The 20,269-nt window shown below is 35.6% G+C and overlaps 1 protein-coding gene across 2 annotated transcripts in view; it reads right to left on the reverse strand.

Annotated features, from left to right (window-relative positions):
• LOC143246630 (sarcoplasmic calcium-binding protein 1-like) overlaps positions 1–19,810 on the reverse strand; it is a 119,709-nt gene extending 99,899 nt beyond the window's left edge. The window contains exon 1 of one of the 2 annotated variants that reach the window (XM_076493675.1): positions 19,307–19,810. The gene's annotated coding sequence lies outside the window, so the exon portion shown is untranslated. The remainder of the gene's footprint in view (positions 1–19,306) is intronic. The other variant, XM_076493674.1, reaches the window with a different exon arrangement.
• Positions 19,811–20,269: the final 459 nt, after the last annotated feature.

Genomic DNA, 20,269 nt, shown 5'->3' on the forward strand with positions numbered 1-20,269 from the left:
TAATAATGACTGAAAGTTTCTTAGTGAGTTATTTAATATATAACTTATGTAAAAGTAATAAGAAAACATCTAAAGTAAAAAAATACAACTTTTAGCACTTAAAAGGTTTTGGAAAAGCTATTTGAGCAGTTTTTGTTCTGAATTTCGACGGCCTACCATGGCCTTTTGTTTGCTTGCTTTTGAATTTTGCAAAACTACAAGAGAACTATCTGCGCTATCCGACCCTAATTTAGCAGTGTATGACTAGAGAGAAGGCAACTAGTTATCACCATCAACCGACCCTAATTTAGCAGTGTAAGACTAGAGAGAAGGCAACTAGTCATCACCATCAACCGACCCTAATTTAGCAGTGTAAGACTAGAGAGAAGACAACTAGTCATCACCATCAACCGACCCTAATTTAGCAGTGTAAGACTAGAGAGAAGGCAACTAGTCATCACCATCAACCGACCCTAATTTAGCAGTGTAAGACTAGAGAGAAGGCAACTAGTCATCACCATCAACCAACCCTAATTTAGGAGTGTAAGACTAGAAAGAAGGCAACTAGTCATCACCATCAATCGTTAACTCTTGGGCTACTTTTTTACGAAAGAAATGTGGGATTGACCGTAGCGTTATAATACCCTCACGGCTGAAAAGGCGAGCATGTTTGGTGTGACGGAATTTGAACCCGCGACCTTCAGATTGCGAGTCGAAGTGTCCTAACCTTGGTTAGGGCGTTCGAGTGGAAATCTGAGGATAGCAAGTTTTAAATCCCGTTACACCAAACATGCTCACCCTTTCAACCGTGGGAGCGTTATAATGTGTCCATTAATCCCTTTACTCTATGATAAAAAAGTAGCTCAAGAGTTGGCGATGGGCGGTGTTGGCTAGCTGTCTTCCCTCTAGTCTATTACATATCCCAACACTGAATACCACATTTCATCACAACAACTCGTTTACGACGGACGTATATTCATTTAAGTAATTAACAAGATAAACTCGTGAACCGAGTAGCTTATGTTCATTACACATACAGACCGATAAGTAATATTTATTACTATCTAAACTCTTAAATAGAATTTCTCTCTTTGCTAATGTTTTCTTGCAATATATTACTATGGAAAAAATTCTCCAAAGAGACCTCGTGAGGTTTTAGGTATGAACACAGTTCTTCAAACAGAATTTTTGCGAAGTTTAATTCATAATTCACTGAACAGAGCCGACAAGACAAGCAAAACATTAAACTTCCTTCCAGAATACCTCCCAGTAGCACAAGAGTATGTCTGTGGACTTACAACGCTGGAAACCGGGTTTTGATATCCGTGGTGGGCAGAGCACAGATCGCCTACTGTTTAGCTTTGTGCTAAACTACAAACTTTCCAGAATAATGCAAAACTTTACCGAGAACCAATGTGAATGTGAGCAATGGGGTGAAATCTAACAGATTTGTAACACATTAGTTTATATTTTCCTCAGTATAAAACATTGAATTTATACACTGCTAAAATTAAAAGGCAGTAAATTGGAACGAAGTCCATGAGAAAACTGGTGAAGTGTGTTTTATTTGTTTGTTTGTTTTTTGGGCGTGTTAAACATCCTGCGTGGTGGAAGTAAGTGGCTGTCGACTTTCACAGCACACGTCATCACCTCTACGAAGTCATTGTATTCAGTACGTAAAAACAGGAGAGCTTGGCACGAATAGATTATATGATAAGATTATTGACACAGAAAGTACACTTCAAGTAAAGCCTTTTATTCTTCATTTGTTTGTTTCTAGATGGCCATAATATTTCAGCAGTGTATTTTATTTTACTTGTCATAATCTTTTGATATTGTATTTTATTTTTGCTTGTCACAGTTTTTTGATTGTGTATTTTACTTTGGCTTGGCATAATCTGATGGTGTATTTTATTTTGTTTGTCATAATCTGATGGTGTATTCTATTTTGGCTTTTCATAATCTTCTGATAATGTATTTTATTTTGGCTTGTCATAATCTTCTGATATTACATTGGCTCATGGGCAATCTTCTGATAATTTTGGCTTGTCATAATCTTCTGATAATATATTTTATCTTGGCTTGCCATGAGCGTCTGGTAGTTATTTTATTTTTGTTTGTTACAGTTTTCTGATTGCGTATTTTATTTTGGCTTGTCATAATCTGATGGTGTATTTTATTTTGTTTGTCATAATCTGATGGTGTATTCTATTTTGGCTTTTCATAATCTTCTGATAATGTATTTTATTTTGGCTTGTCATAATCTTCTGATAATATATTTTATCTTGGCTTGCCATGAGCGTCTGGTAGTTATTTTATTTTTGTTTGTCACAGTTTTCTGATTGCGTATTTTATTTTGGCTTGTCATAATCTGATGGTGTATTCTATTTTGGCTTTTCATAATGTTCTGATAATGTATTTTAGTTTGGCTTGTCATAATCTTCTGATAATATATTTTATCTTGGCTTGCCATGAGCGTCTGGTAGTTATTTTATTTTTGTTTGTTACAGTTTTCTGATTGCGTATTTTATTTTGGCTTGTCATAATCTGATGGTGTATTTTATTTTTGCTTGTCATAAGCGTCAGATAGTATATTTTATTTTTGCTTGTCATAATATACTGATATTGTATTTTATTTTATAAAACTATAAACTTTATTCAGGAAAAATGAAATACTTTTAAAAATAATTTTTCATCCCAGTGGTTCAAAACATTTTAAAAGCAAATAAAAACAGATCTAAATACAGCCCATCAGTATTTGCTACGTTCACAATGATTACAATATGTAAATAACCAAACAATGAATGCAAGTCCCCATTTGTAAATTTTGCTGAACAAGTAGTAAACGTATTTCATTTCACTCGTGCTAACACTGTTCCAAGCAACAATCTGACACATAATTATGTGCTTTGTTTGAAGTGTTAATTATCTTCATAAACAGTTTTAATAAAACTCAATTAAAATATAGTATGTTACTTCTTGATGACGAAGAACTTGTTTTTACTGTTTTGTAAACGGACTTCTTTTCGACAACTATGTTGACACTTTTTTTCAAATAAAGATCCTTATGTCTTACTTACAAATGTTTTCAAGAACTTTGAGTAAAAACACAGCTAGTTAGAAACGTAAGCTATTCTATTTTAGTATCATGGTCAGATGTTTATTAATCATAACAAAGTCGTCATGGCCAGGATAATTTATCAAATGCAACAAAAATCTCAAACAGAGAATGTTGTGAACAGAGGAGCGCGTGCATTAGCTCTTTTCTTTTGCTTGTTTGTTTTTCTTAATTTCGCGCAAAGCTACACGAGGACTATCTGCTCTAGCCGTCCATAATTTAGCAGTGTAAGACTAGAGGAAAGGCAATTACTCATCGCTGCCCATTGTTGGGCTAATCGTATACCAACGAATAGTGAGCTTAACTATTACTTATAACGCTCTTACCACTAAAGGTAAAAGCTTGTAGGAGGGGAATTCGAAGCTAGGACCCTCAGATTACGAGTACAGATCCCTAATGACATGACCATGCCGAGCAATTAGCTCTTTAAACGAAAAGTTATAATGACTTGGTCGTGTCATATCCTGGTTTGTTTGTTGTTGTTGTTTTTACTTTCACAAAAAGTATTTTTATTTCGAAAGAATTAAATACCTTTTGGAATTATAAGTATTAATAATTTAATACAATAAAACACAATAACCACTTCTGAGTAATTCAATTCAACACATCAGTGTAAGACACACCAACCAATTATCACTAATTTAACTCAACACACACCTCAATGTACACCATACCCACCACCTTGACGCACCAACAAACCAACAATAACCCAACTATCATACACTTGATAAAAATAAATAATTAACTCTCGAGATCAAAATAAAACTGAAAAAAAAATGTCGATCGTTAATAACTTGATTGCAAGCATGAAATCAGAAAAAGATCTGGGTTAGAGAAGTCTTAACACTCCTACGAAAAGACGTTTCTAGTCCTGATTTCTCCAAGCCCGTTCCCCTGCCTGTGGTTTCGCTAGATAGTAGATAGGGACAGTGGGAATCTCGTTAATCCATTCATTAATGGATTTAAATGGCAATTTCATTTAAATACAAAATTATTAGCCTAATATTAATAACCTTTCAAGTTGCTCTGGGGCCTATTAGGCCCCACTTTTCGTAGGAGTGTTAATATAAAATGATGAAAAACTCTAAAACCCGAGCGTTTTTGAACGGTGGGCCTTTCTTCTTCAGGGACAATTTGACAATTAACTCGAAAAATAATTACTTCACTCTTACAGGAAAATCTTAATAAGTTAACGAAAATGAATAAGTTAATTTCAACAAGATCACGTGACCACTAACAATACAAACAAAAGAAAGTTGTTTGACATAAGTAACACCTTGTTTATTAAAAACAAACCAAGCGGTTAAAGTGGTTTTGAGAATAAGATTGTTTTGTGTTTCTTTTTACCATAAGCTTGACTTCTACAATGCTTTGAATCACGTAGAACAACGACAAAAACAAACAAACAAAAAACGAGATCAACGTTTGAACTACTGAGAGCTTGGATTATTCTGGATTGTTAAATGCAGAGGGCGTTAGAGTGCACAATCATTAATAATTAACAGATAACGTACGGAAGAGAATAGATCGACCCGTGAAATAAGCATACACTTCCATAATTCTTCATTTATTGATTTGTAGATAAGAAAAATTCTGCAAATTATTTTATTCTTTTATTAGAAATCAAATAATTTTATTTTTCTGGCGTTTATACGAGATAGTACTTAGTGAGTGCCGCCATGTTAGCTAGAAACGAGAAATATGACGGAATCTTTCATTGGTAAAAAAAATGTTTACTTTTGTACCAATTAAAATATATATATTATAAGTTTATTCTAAGCTTTCTACCCAGATGTAAAGACGTCTTTCTTTCCTAGACTATCATTTTGCTTGATAGCACCCGTTTAGAATTCAGATAAAAGTAACAATTTATATCCATATGATTAATTTTAAACTTTTTTAATGTGTTTCAACATAAATCTAAGTGGCGCCTTTAAATTTCTGACATACATTACGTCAGCTATAGTGCTAAATGTGTTTATATATATATATATATTTCTTCAAGAATTTGAAATTTCTTTCCACGAAACCCGGCATGCCCAAGCTTGTTAAGGCGTTCGACTCGTAATCTGAGGGTCGCGAGTTCGAATCCCGGTCAAACCAAACATGCTTATCCTTTGAGCCGTTGGGACGTTATAAGGTGACGATCAATCTCACTATTCGTTGGTAAAAGAGTAGCCCAAGAGTTGGCGGTGGGTGGTGATGACTAGCTGCCTTCCCTCTAGTCTTATACTGCTAAATTAGGGACGGCTAGCGCAGATAGCCCTCGAGTAGCTTTGCACGAAATTAAAAAATACAACAAAAATCAAACCTTTCCACGAAATGCCTTACATAATAAAATATCTGGGCTTCTAGCCAAGAGGAGGTACAAAACCAAAGCAATGAAGGTACTAGTTAGAAGATACCCCAACCTTCTTTTTTTTGGGGGGGTACGTTTTTATTCTGATGCATTTTATCTCAAATTGCTTAACCTTACGTACCTTTAAGGTCCTCTACCCTTTTAAAGGTTTGTTTATTACACATCTTTTCTCTTCAAAACAAAAAAAATATATATAATTCATTTTATTTTTCCTATTAAAACACTTTTCGACAGATTAAACTTTCTACAAATTTCAAAAGTTAAACAAGAAACATTCGTCATGAATTTTAGTAATCTTGTTAGCTGGTAACGAGATTTATATGTGTTGCTATGATTCCTTTTAGTGCACCTTAATCAACTGATTTGATCTACATGTGGTTGCAGCCTATGGGCTATAGATGTTTTTAAGTTATTTCATCCAAGAACTTAATTACGCTAAAAATTGCGTTCAGCACCCACGATTAGCAGATTAGAGAGAGCCTATTGTCTTGCTTTGAGTTCAACAACAAACAAATAAAACTCCCATCCAAAGACACGGCCAGGTGGTTAAGGCACTCGACTCGTAACCTAAGGGTTTGTTTTTGTTTTGTTTGTTTTTGAATTTCGCAGAAAGATACTCGAGGGCTATCTGTGCTAGCCGTCCCTGATTTAGTAGTGTAAGACTAGAGGGTAGGCAGCTAGTCATCACCACCCACCGCCAACTCTTGGGCTACTCTTTTACCAACGAATAGTGGGATTGACCGTCACATTATACGCCCCCACGGCTGAGAGGGCGAGCATGTTTAGCGCGACGCGGTCGCGAACCCGCGACCCTCGGATTACGAGTCGCACGCCTTACGCGCTTGGCCATGCCAGGCTTTGCTAAGTAGAAAAGGCTTTATAAAACATATGGCTAAGCCTAACCCCACTTCTAACCTTAAGTTCAGTAAGCCTAAATAATTCATACATATTATATACAAGCTATCCATACAAATTCACGATTTCTTTCTATCTGTTTCAACTTTCTTGTTCATTCTTTATCGAACTACAAATCAGTAGATGTACAAAAATACATCGAATCCATTATTCCTGATCGCGAATTGTATTTGATCAGGTACCTTGATCTTAAATATTTAAATCTATTATAACCAGATGTATAGAACACTCGAGCTTGTAATTTGAGGGTCACGAATTCGAATTCCATCATCTGATATACTTCCCATTTCATCCTTTGGGGTGTTAATATGAGATGCTCAATTCCATTGTTCGTTAGGATAAGAAGAGCCAAAGAGTTCGCAGTGCGATTGTTAACCTTTCTGGTCTATGACGAAATAAATCAGTCTTGATGGAACATTTATCGTTCTTATTTATTTTCGTCCCCTAGTGGCATTGATATTAAATAATACAATGTTATTCTACGCGAAAAAAAAATAGTCTTCTCAGTAAACTTAATGATTTTCTCAAGTTCTCTCCGTAATAATTGAGTATTGGGTATAATCTATATGGTTAAAAAATAGGTGAGCTTTTCAAGTTCTCGTGAAAATTGTTGTTTTGAATTTCGCGCAAAGCTACTATCACGAGTCGAACGCCTTAACACGCTTGGCCATGCAGAGCCCTCTCGTGAAAAAGTCCTTATACTAAATAACATCCACTGTTTATCACTTAATTTCATTAAAAACGTTCCAGTTGTTTGTTTGTGTTTTATTTTAGAGTGAAGGTGAGAAACTGAGAACGTAAAATGTATTGCCAATGTGATTCTGTTTCGGCCATCCGAAAGTTATAGATTGAGACTTAAGATAATTTATTTAAATATTTCATTTCTTTTACTCTAGATGGTCTGAGACTCTAATAATTTCTAACAGTTGCTTATAATATTCATGTACACTCATTTTTAAGCAAAACACACATCTTTAAACACTTGTCATGGCGACTTGGAAACTCATATAAAGCACGACAGCTTGTTGGTTAAGGCACTCGACTCTCGGGATCGTAACCCGGTGCTGAACATATTCGACCTTTCAGCCATTGGGACGTTGTTATGTTATGGTCAATCCCGTTATTCGTAGGCAAGAGAGTAACCCAAGAGTTCGCGATGGGTGGCGTTGAATACCTGCCTTCCCTCTACTACTACTATATTAGGGACGACTGGTAAACGTTACTCCCTCGACTCGCCTAACGAGCAGTTTCACAAACAAAGCAACACATATTAACTTACAGTGGTTTCTGTCGTCGCTTTCCAAAGGGAATGAATGTTAATACGTCGTGGCACATGAACTGCTCAAGTCTTTGTGCCAATAATTTTAAATTTGCTCACTTAACGTCCTCTAAAGTGCAATAAATATATACATGAGGTCCATATATTTATGACTTTTAAATACGCCAGAGGTCTCCGCTGATAACATTATGAAATCACTGAAGGTAATTTTTTTTTTCTCCTTCTGTATATATTATTCCATTGCGATGTAAAGTGAAATGCCTTGTTCAAAGTTAGTGCAATCTATCCGGCTCATGTCAGATACGGAAAACTGACCCATACAGTCCAATCAATCCATCTGTTCTAAATTTGTTTCGCCGTCCGCTTGTTTACAACGTACTTCGATTTCGTCGTAAAATCACTTGACGTCTGTGCAGTTTTCTTTTTAAAACCACATAATAACCTCTCGTATCTATCTTTTGAAAATAATAACAACAACTCTATAGTTTCTGTTACGTCGCAAACATGTTATCCTTGTTCTACACAAAAAAACGCAGTTCTTTGTTATCTTTGTTATCCTTGTTCTATATAAAAGAAACGCATTCTTTTTTACCTTTGTTCTACACAAAAGAAACGCAGTTCTTTGTTATCCTTGTTCTACACAAAAGAAAGGCAGTTCTTTGTTATCCTTGTTCTATATAAAAGAAACGCAGTTCTTTGTTATCCTTGTTCTATATAAAAGAAACGCAGTTCTTTGTTATCCTTGTTCTATATAAAAGAAACGCAGTTCTTTGTTATCCTTGTTCTACAAAAAAGAAACGCAGTTCTTTGTTATCCTTGTTCTACACAAAAGAAACGCAGTTCTTTGTTATCCTTGTTCTACACAAAAGAAACGCAGTTCTTTGTTATCCTTGTTCTGCACAAAAGAAACGCAGTTCTTTGTTATCCTTGTTCTGCACAAAAGAAACGCAGTTCCTTGTTATCCTTGTTCTACACAAAAGAAACGCAGTTCTTTGTTATCCTTGTTCTACACAAAAGAAACGCAGTTCTTTGTTATCCTTGTTCTACACAAAAGAAACGCAGTTCTTTGTTATCCTTGTTCTACACAAAAGAAACGCAGTTCTTTGTTATATCGATGAAACTTATCGTCCGAATGATTGGTTTGAAATATTTGTTGAGAACGAAACTTGATATCATTTGTGGCTTTGTATATCTTGTATATTGTAAAAATTCAGAAGATACGTTTACTAACAATAAAACAGGTTAAAATCTTTGTTTTAATTTTTGGTAAATAAGAGATACCTTAATTATGATTTTCTTTAGCAATATCTTAGTATCTTTTCCCCTGAGGATGTAGAAAATACATCACTAGCCACAATAACACTTCCCGTCAGACATACCCAAAATTTATAAGTCGGAAACATACTAAATATATGTAAAGTTAAAGATAGTGTTACTATATCTTTATGTAGGGATAACATGTCTTCAGTTAGGAATCCGTATGTTTTCAGTTAGACGTCCCACTTGAATATTTTGAGCCCGCACATCAAGTATATTTTAAGCCTGTTGGAACCTGTTTTGGAATTTCGCGCAAAGCTACACGAGGGCTATCTGAGCTAGCCGTCCCTAATTTTGCAATGTAAGACTGGAAGGGAGGTAGCTAGTCATCATCACTCACCGCCAACTCTTGGACTACTCTTTTACCAACGAATAGTGGGAATGACCGTAACATTTTAACGCCCCCACGTTGAATGCCTTAATCACCTGGCCATGCTGGGCCATATTTTAAACCACAGATATGAACTACAATATTTTTGCCATGATATCTAAGAATATGTCTTCTGTCAAAGATTCTCCAAAGTCATTAGTCAGAGATAGTCAGCATATCTATGTTTATCTTCAGCTAGAGAAGCCATTTGAGTATTTTAAATATAAGCATACCCAGATATATCTCTAGTAATGTACGTTACTAGAATATTTTCAACCAGGGTATCCTGGCATATCTTTAGTCATGGATATCACGAGAATATTTTAAGGCGTCAAGAATATGTTTAATATATATCCAGTCAGAAATAGTCAACAATTATCAATCAGGGATACCCAATAATTTCTTCATTAAGAGCTCACAAACAAAACTCAGGTCAAAGATAAGCCTTCCAGATTTTCAGCCACCATATCCTAGCATATCTTCAGTCTGGGATGATCCTAGCAAATTTTCATTAGGTATGTGCCTCAGTAAATATAACGTATACTCATTTTACACTGTCTTTAATAGCATATGTAAAGGCTAAAGGTTACAGGTATTACTTGGTGATGAAATTCAAGTCCAGTGCTGTATGGGATAACACGATAAGCCTGATCAATACGTGCTTATTGGTATACCTAATTCTGTACAATCTGTGATATTCTTAGAGTTCCACCCTTAGCTGATACCCCCATCAATAGCGCATTTTAAAAATATTATTTCATGCAAGGATACCTCTATAATAATGTCAGTCAGCATATTCACAGTATGTCTTCAGATACGTAGCCTTAAAACGTGTTCAGCAAATAATACTCCAAAAATATTTTCGCTCGGGATGAAATTGGTATATTTACAATAATTAATAGCTGTTGTATATGTTAAGTCAAGACTCTTCCTGGTAAACCTATAGGCCTAGCATGGGCAAGTGGTAAGGGTGCTTAACTCGTAATATGAGGGTCACGGGTTCGAATCCCTGTCACACCTAACATGCTCGCCCTGTCAGCCTAGAGGAGATATAATGATATGGACAATCCCACTATTTATGGAAATGGGCTTCAAGTGTGGAAACAAGTTCATGATGAAATTGCCACCCGATCTACAAGACTGCAGCTAACAGTTTTCACGTACACCATCAACGTAGTTCATCAGTTTTTTTGTTTGTTTGTTTTTTTTATTAATTTAGTGTTGTTGTTTTTTTGGTTTTTTTTTCTTTCCCAGCTACTTCCGGGCACGGTCTGGGTAGACTATTCGGCGCCCAGGCCGTGAAAGTGGGTTTTCTCGGGGTACTCCCGTTTCCCCCCACAGCACAAAATCTCTGGCATCGGACCTGTAGGTCCCAGCCTCATTCTGAAAAGGGCCGTTTACCCAGTCAAGGGTATCTAATCAATTACAGTAAATTTTAAAAAACCAATTCGCCAGCCGCCAGGGTTCTCCATCCTCGAGCTAAAGTCTGGCTCACTTCACTTTCGCTGCTTTCGTCCAGTTCTCCCGTCCTTCCTCTCACTCACAAATATTTTGAAATGTTAAAATAAAGTAAAACTCCATGGATATTTTAAAACATTTCTCACGTAGGGACGAAGAGGAACTATAAAGTTCCTGAACACCCAGTTGGAGAGAGAACTCTTCTGATTTCTCTCTCTCTAAACTGAACCCCTGCCACGTTAGTTTAGTTAGTTAGTTCACTATTTATTGGTAAAAGAGTATCCCAAGTGTTGGCGCTGGGTGATAATTACCAGTTGCTTTCCCTGTAGTTTTACACTACGAAATTAGAAACGGCTAGCGCAGATAGCCCTCGTGTAGCTTTGCGCGAAATTCAAAACAAACAAACAAATCTTAGTAAACCTTCGGTTAAGGCTAATCCAAGAATATTCGCAGTCACTGATATACCGACCAAATCATAACCAAGATTTATCTCAGATATAAGCCAGATTCTGTATATTATGTATCAGCAAATACATCCTTATATATTTTCAGTAAAGTATATAACTTATGTTTCCGCGGGGAGGCGTGCTGTTTTTCTATCGATTCCTTATCTTCCAAACACTTTCCTTCATTTTTTTGTTGGATTCGCTTGAAAAACTGCTGTGTCATACCTTTCACTAATACGTTCAGAAAGATTTTTCAGCCTCTCCAGTGGTGCAGCAGTATGACTTACAAGACCAGAATGCGGTTTTCGATACCCGTGGTGGGCAGAGCATAGGTAGCCCATTGTGTAGCTTTGTGCTTAATTACAAACAAGCTGTTTTCTTTTTATTTAAGCCTTTTTAAGCATTTTATGGGGTCAAAGGTCAAACAACCCTACAATGTATATTTTTGGGGTACCATTCTGTCACATTTATAATAATCAAATAAAAATTGATATAAGTGAAATTTTACTGTGCCCAACGGACTGCTCACAAAAAAAAAATTATTTGAGAATTTTGAGTCTTTTTAGGAGGGGGTCTGAATTTTGGTCAATTACTCGGCCATATTTTGACTAGTTTACATGAGATTTGATACAAAAATACTTCTTTACGGATCCCACACACTGACAAATAAAAACGGTTGGCTTGCTCATTATTCGTAATTATAGGGAGTCAAGTTGCCACCAAAAGTATATTTTGGATTTTTTGACAATTACTCCACCACATGTTATCTAATTTAAATCGAATTCGTTAAAAATATGCTATTTCTTACAAGTCCCAAATATATATATACACACAAAAATGTTGGATATCACCCATTTTTGGCTATATTAGGGGGTCAAAAAATAAAACTTTGTTTTTCAATTTCGTGCAAAGTTAATCAATGGCTATCTGCACTAGCCGTCCCTAATTTAACAGAGGTTAAATCTAGTCATTACCACCCACCGCCAACTCTTGGGCTACTCTTTTACCAACGAATATGGCATTGATCTTCACATTATAACGCCCCGACGGCTGAAAGGGCATGTTTGGTGTGGCAGGGATTCAAACCCGCGATCCTTGGAGTACGAGTCGAGTGCTTTAATCACCTGACTATGCCGGGTCTAAGATTAAAGTAAATAAACCAATAATTTTAGGGCTTTGGGGTAAATTTCTTAGCCATGTTTCGACCAACTTGTATGGAATCTGGTATAAAGATAACACATTCATGTCCTAAAGAGAAATATAAAAAATTTTTGAATATTTTTCTTTTGTTCATTTTTTTCTTCAGCAGAAAGGCACAATTTGAAGACTATTCACGTGTATATCAACCAACTTATATGGGATTTGGTACTAAGATATCTGTCTGCAAGCTTCAAATAGTGAGATAGATAGTTTTTCTATTTTTTGTGTGGTTTTCACGATTTTTACTGTATCAAAATTGGTCACGTTGAGATTACGTCACGGAGACATGTTGCATTCGCCCACGAATGTTATCCTCTTTAATATATTTGTGTCTAAGATTACGTTTACTCATGGTCTATTATTAATTGTCAATGCATTTAGGATATTATTGTGTATTCTCATTCAATATATATACATATATGTTCAGATAAAAATATTTCAAAACTAAATACGTAGATATTTGATATTATTACAAGCCAATACCATCTGCGTATCGTTCTTTATATCTGAAGTAATACAGCAATTCCGAGAACAGTCGCCAATATTTCATATTACACTATATGAGACAACTGCATAACTTTCGAAATACCCCAAGCTGTTTTAAATTCTCGTAATCATTATGGTTTAATATTCGGTTCTTTTCTGGAGCTTGAAGCAGTTTTAGAAGACAGATTCGAATACTAGATAACAGAGTTAGGTAACGCACTACCCGAGTTGGAACTGTTGTTTATTATTATTAATCAAGGTTCCAAAAGAAATGTTTAAATGTAGTACATACGTACGATATTTGTTACTTCTTGAAACATTAACCATTGTTCTATTCCTTATCATTCAAGTGCTTTCTTTTATTATTTCTAGATACATCTCAGTATACAGTAAATGACGTAATTCGCCATCTTGGCTCTACTGAGCTTTGATGTAAGTTATTCAGTCTTGAAGCCATTCTATCTAATAATAATAACAAAAGGAAACTAGAGGTTTAAGATATTGCTTAATGATGAAATTCAAGTCCAGTGATATACGGGATTACACGATGAGCCTAAAAAATACCGTCGATACGTTTTTGTGTTTTTTTCGGGAAAAAGCTTTTAGCTATCAGTACGTTAAAACAACAAAACATTTTGCATGGTTCCATACGAGAAAAAAAAGGATATGAAGGGTTATTTCAAACATATTAACTCGATAATTTTTGTTTGTTTGTTTTGGAATTTCGCACAAAGCTACTCGAGGGCTGTTTGTGCTAGTCGTCCCTAATTTAGCAGTGTAAGACTAGAGGGAAGGCAGCTAGTCATCACCACCCACCGCCAACTCTTGTGCTACTCTTTTACCAACGAATAGTGGGATTAACTGTACATTATGAAAGGGTGAGCATTTTTTGTGCGATCGGGATTCGAACCTGCGACCCTCAGATTACGAGTCGCACGCCTTAACACGCTTGGCCATGCCGGGCCGTTAACTCGATAAAGTTTGGACACTTTGAAATACGTATATATATATAGAATAACAGCAATTCGCTCGAGTTTAAAAGGTGTTCAATAATACGTTTGAAAATGTACTGTTCCTACAATTCCTTATGAACATTTAATAAAAGCTACAATACAATAAATCCACTTCCACCTGTTTATTTCAACGATTTCGGAGTTAAGGGCTGAGACTGTTCTTCAGTACAAAGCTATAAAATGGATTATCTGCGCTTTGTCTACCAAGTGGATCAAACAACGGATTTTTCCGTTGTAAACTTACTGCTGACCCACTGGGAGACATAACTGAGTGATTTTGTTTTTTGTGTGTGTTCGGATAACTCTAAAATGTATTTCAGAAAATATATAAATATATCGAATTATATCATACTGATTTTGATTTGATAATTTTGTTGTAATAAACATGTTTTGGATACACGTTAAACAGTTGAACGGGGCTGTTTCAGCGATAGCTCCCAGGCACAAAGAGAAAATCGTGAAAAACAATATTAACACGAAAACTGTTTTTGTTCCCAATGACGTTTAAAGTTACCAATTTTTTTTCTCGGACGTGTCAAACATGCTATGTTTGTATGCAGCCAATGTACAGTAACTGATGGCTCTCGGCCCGGCATGGCCAAGCGTGTTAAGGCGTGCGACTCGTAATCTTAGGGTCGCGGGTTCGCATCCCCGTCGCGCCAAACATGCTCGCCCTTTCAGCCGTAGGGGCGTTATAATGTTACAGTCAATCCCACTATTCGCTGGTAAAAGAGTAGCCCAAGAGTTGGCGGTGGGTGGTGATGACTAGCTGCCTTCCCTCTAGTCTTACACTGTTAAATTAGGGACGGCTAGCACAGATAGCCCTCGAGTAGCTTTGTGCGAAATTCAAAAACAAACAAACAAGCAAACAATTGATGGCTCTCCAGTGGCACAGCGGTATGACTGCGAATCCAAACTGCTAGCAACTGGGTTTCGATACCCGTGGTGAGCACAGCACAGATAACTCATTGTGTAGCTCTGTGTTTAATTCTAAATAAACAGTATTTGATTTTCTACTCTGTTATCAATATGAATGAATGTCTATATATATAAATATACACACTGGTACACTTATAATACGTGTTTACTGAAAACTGATTGCCGCTCTATAGTTTAGGTGTAGGTTTAACTTATTTTCTTCTTATTGTTTCTAACCTCTAATACTGAGAGTTTGGCAATTTCGAGCAGTTCATTTTTATTATAACTTTTCAGTTGTTCGAGGGTGGATAATTCAAAAATACCTTGATAACCAGATATTGATATATTGATAATTATAAATTGAATAAAGATTTTAATTTTAATTTAAAACTAATTTTATCTCTGATTCAGATCTCGAACACGAGCCCCCAGTTTATTATGTTATCTATTATAATTTATTTTGGACTAGTCTCTGATTTACTACGTTACGTGTTACTGGGCCAGGTGGTTAGAGCGATTGACTCGTAATCTAAGGTTGCGCGTTCGAATCCACGTCGCACCAAACATGCTCACCCTTTCAGCCGTGGGGGCGTTATAATGTAACAGTCAATCCCGCTATTCGTTGGTAAAAGAGTAGCCCAACAGTTGGCGGTGGGTGTGTATGACTAGCTGCCTTCCCTCTGGTCTTACACTGCTAAATTAGGGATGGCTAGCGCAGATAGCCCTCGTGTAGCTTTTCGCGAAATTCAAAACAAACCAAACCAAACTGGTGACCAGCAAGAAAAAAACTATTGAATTTCCACTTATTAGTGAAAACATTAATTTGGAAAAGAAGAATAAATAAAATAAGCTAATTAATTAACGCAATTTGAAGAAAAAAAACAATAATAATTTTATTTATATGGATATTAAAAACAATACTTTTATTTATATAGATATTGAAAAACAATAATTTTAATTATATAGATATTGAAAAAAACAATAATTTTAATTATATATAATGAAAAACAATAATTATATATGTATATTATATATAATGAAAAACAATCCTTCTGTGTTGTTCCCACATATAACACATGAAACACAAAGCTCACAGTGTCACCATCTTTCGTTTGCACCTCCATATCTTGTAATAAGAGACAGTTAACAAAGAACTTAATTTTGTTCACAGAAGAAAAGACTTATCATTAAAAAGTGAATATACTGATTGTATATCAGTGAAGGTAACTATAGTGTCTTGTTATTAGAAACATAAAACTACGTCACCGATTGAAATACAGTATCAAAAGAACATAGAAATTCGCATCGAAATTGAAATTATTTCATATTGGACTCGTATTTCAATACATACAACACAGGCTACTTAAAAACCATAAACACGGTAGTGTTTAAAATATATTGTTATTAGAAGAAATCGTTGTTGTTAAACAAATTTTTGCCATAATTATTTTGAAGACATCATAGGTTTGAAATAGTTCAAAATGGGGCACTGTATATTCAAAAATTATATGTCTTCCAATTATTTGTTAATCTGAGAATTTTCTGCATACAATCTTTGTAATCATATGAAACAAAGGAGTTATACATCAAAGTTACGTTGCCTCTTATTTAAAGGCTCGTGTTTCTATTCTCTTGAACGAGGGTTTCACGTTCTAGACCTGAAAGTAACTAATTAAACTGATCATATTTCTTTCAGGATATCACAAAGTTTTAAAATTGCGACCGTAAATAACTTTTCACGATACTAAATGGTGTACTTAATTGACCAAAGAAGCATTGGAACATCCAAAATTGCATTATTTATCTCTCTAGCACCATAAAGTACAGTGAGTTTTTTTTTTAAATATATTCTCGATGGAAGGTCTTATTATGGGGAAAGAATATCTTTATCAGTTTTGTTAATCGTTTAAATGTTGTTTTTTCACAGGTTTAGATTCTTGGACATAATCTAAGTTTTGAATTTCGCACAAAGCTACAGGAGGGCAATCTGCGATAACCGTCCCTAATTTAGCAGTGCAAGACCGGAGGGAAGGCAGCTAGTCATCACCACCCATCGCCAACTCTTGGGCTATTCTTTTACCAACTAATATTGGGATTGATCGAAGCATTTTAATGCCCCTATGGCAGAAAGGGCGAGCATGCTTGGTGCGACTGATAAAGAAACGAACTATCATCTGTTTGATTAATAACGAAATAACAATTAAGGTTAAAGTTAACTGATTAAATAAACTCATTCTGAGTCGTTAACTTTTTTACTTAATAGTATTAAGTTCTAGCCCTTTCCAAGGTAAAACAGTAATTTAATAGATTCTGCTTTGCAACACCTTAAATTTGTGTAGAACGTGAGCTCGTAAGGCATCAGATTGTTATAAAAACGAAGATGTCTGTCTGCCTGTTTGTAGTTTAAGCACAAAACTACACAATTGGCCATCTGTGCTCTGCTCACCACTGGTATCGAAACCCGGTTTCTACCGTTGTGAGTTCGCAGACGTAATAACGGACCAAGAAGAGACCAGAATTGATAAGAATGTCCAAGCCCTCTAGGATTAGCCTTCAATTTAGCAACTTGTTTTTATACAGTACATTAACGTTAAAGTGCACATTCTTCGTCATATTGATTAATTTTACGTTGTTAACCGTTACAACGTAGTAAATCCCAGAAGCAATCAGTCGAATTACTGTAGCACTGACGGTTTATTTGTTAAATTTTGCGTGAAGCTAATCGATTGTTCTCTGCACTAGCTTAATTCGATTTTATCTTCTGAGTGTTAAACGAGTATCTTTAATTCTATATTCTACAGACATCTTGTATATGTTAACTGAGAATCTTTGCAGTTTCATCTTATTCCCATGACTCTTCTTTAAAAAAATATTTCAATGTTGAAGATATTTAGTTATCAAGAACTGTATACAAAAGCATAATCTTTAGCAAAGTTGTGATATCCACATAAGAATAGAGAATGCTCGCAAAAGCAGCTGAGATGAGTGTGGTCTGTGCGAGAGAATACGTTTTTCATAAATCTATAATAGGCATAAAAATGATAAATAACTCGCATGCAATTATCTGTACCAAACACAATATTTTTTTTTAAACACAGTTTACATTTCTTCGCATCAGTATTACTACTTTGAAAGTAGTAAGCGATTTCAACGCCACATTCAAAAAACAAGCAACAAATTTCGATGTTGTTTCCTTCCTCTGATTAGAACAAGATCTTCCGCACAGAAAAAATAATTACATGCGTGAGCGAATGTTTAAGTTTTAATAAAATTCCTGCTGGAAACACACGACCTTGCTAGAGTAGGTTTACTTTGCTCTTATAAGTAATTTTGTGTCCACGATTTATTTATCCCAGAGAAGTGAAAGTGTCTATTGTCACCTTTGTTCATTAGAACAAATGGAACGTTATTCTAGGAATGTTCAATATTAGAAACACCCAGCGTAGTTATTCAAGACTAAGTTATCGAGTCGCTCTTGACCAGCGCTTAGTTCCAGAAAATCATGAATTATTAAGCAAAAAGTCGCTTAAAGAAATTAAAAATTTCGCGAGAAAACATTAAGGCAAACAAAACATAATAAAGACTTCCCAAGCTCGTTTAACTTCTTCATCTCCACCCTTGTTGAATTAAAACAAAGAGTAATTAGGTTATCATTACCATTTTGTTAACAGGTAGCTCGAGCTTTTGAGTTTCTCACTTGAAAATATCACCACGCCCTCGATTTGTTTCTCGGACTATTTTCAATTACAATAATTTTTACGTTTGTTAAGAAACGTCTACTAAACATCTGAGATATTTTTATTAAAGTCTTCTTTTAATTTCTTACAAACATTTGAATTTCTCCCGTATTTCAGGTATTTTTTTGTTAGAACCAGTGCTTTCTTTCACGCGCCACGAAAATAGATTTTCTTTGCTATCATTGGCTGTTTGTTACAAATGTCTTCTAGATGTTGAGTTAGAAATAATACAGTGTGGAATAAAGTACTGGGAGTGTATGTACATGCATATACATATATATATTTGTGGGTAGGTCGTTAATATAAACAGAAGAAAGAAAAAAACTGTGAACATTTACAATATAGGTACAAATGATACGTTTTAACCAGTTAATAATTTTATTGTTTTTTTTTCCTGACAAACAGCAATTCTAAAACTAACATTATTCGACTCACCACAAATTAAAGTTTTCAATTCTCTCTACCATCATGTTTATCATGATACCAGGAACTGACACGTTCAGTCCGTATGACTTGCCACTTGCCACACATCAGTTTAAAGGTCTTTTATTAATGAATAGCATCTTTTAAAAATTTGTGGAAACTAATAAATTAGTACAAACAACCAGTAACTGTTACATTGGGTTTCTTTGCTCGCTTTGTTAATAATGCCTACTGTAGCGAGTGTCCGAAAGCTAAGCTCTACAGATCAACAGGTAGCGTAATACTTACTCGTTCCGTCTGTTCGTCGACCTCGTAGAAACGACGGCAGGTAGCGACTGCAGTACGACTGGAACCGTTGATACACTTGACGTCCAACGTGGGTTACCTTATTTCGGTCCGTGCCGTGGTCTTCAATGGACCGAGCTTCTCTGCAAGTAGCCACGGTCGCAAAGTTTTGATTATCCACTTTGAGCACGTGAAGTTGAGCCTTCTTTAGTTCCAGAGTTCTTCCTACCTGCTTACCTCGCTGCCTACTTCTGCTTATTTCCAACTAGTTTATGGGCGTGGATTGGATGATACGTGTCGTGCTCAAACGTCACTGATGAGGTTTCTAACGAAGCTCTCTTTTACCCCCGTGTCTCAGTAATCCCGAGCTCTTGACGTTGTGTTACAGCTCCTGCTGCGCCAGAAACTCAGCTTCCACACAACACATTCATGGATTCCCGGGCTGCCGTTCGCTCTCCACTGGAGTAAAGATAATGGGGTGTTTTCAACGTGAGAGACTTAAGGCTACTGTGGTGGCGACAAGCTGGTGCCACAGTTCTCGAGCGGACTTGCTCTAGAAAAAAAACAAACAAGCATAAAGAACACTCAAGCGGAAATAGAGTACTAAAGGAAGTATAAAAAGCACTTGCTTGGTTTCGTCCATTTTTATTCCGCATGTCACTGTTTCTATTCCGATAAAGAAACCAAAACCTAAATGATAAATAAATACACAAGGCCCTCTGTGTTTATTAGTAATATTCCTAAAGATAAAGCCTGGTTCTGTAGTATTCTATCGTTAGATTTTTAAATGTAAATTAACTGTTATACTACACTCAGTGATCAAAGAAGTCGATCGGTAAAGTTACTTTCAACAAACACAAGTACTGTTTAAAAGTGTTTTTGTTAAATTTATATATTATACAAGAACATTAATCTTATCAACTTGTTGTTAAGAAATAACACAGCTTTATCATTGTAGTTAATTTA

This window comes from Tachypleus tridentatus, chromosome 3 (genome assembly GCF_004210375.1).
Source record: "Tachypleus tridentatus isolate NWPU-2018 chromosome 3, ASM421037v1, whole genome shotgun sequence".
Taxonomy (NCBI): domain Eukaryota; kingdom Metazoa; phylum Arthropoda; class Merostomata; order Xiphosura; family Limulidae; genus Tachypleus; species Tachypleus tridentatus.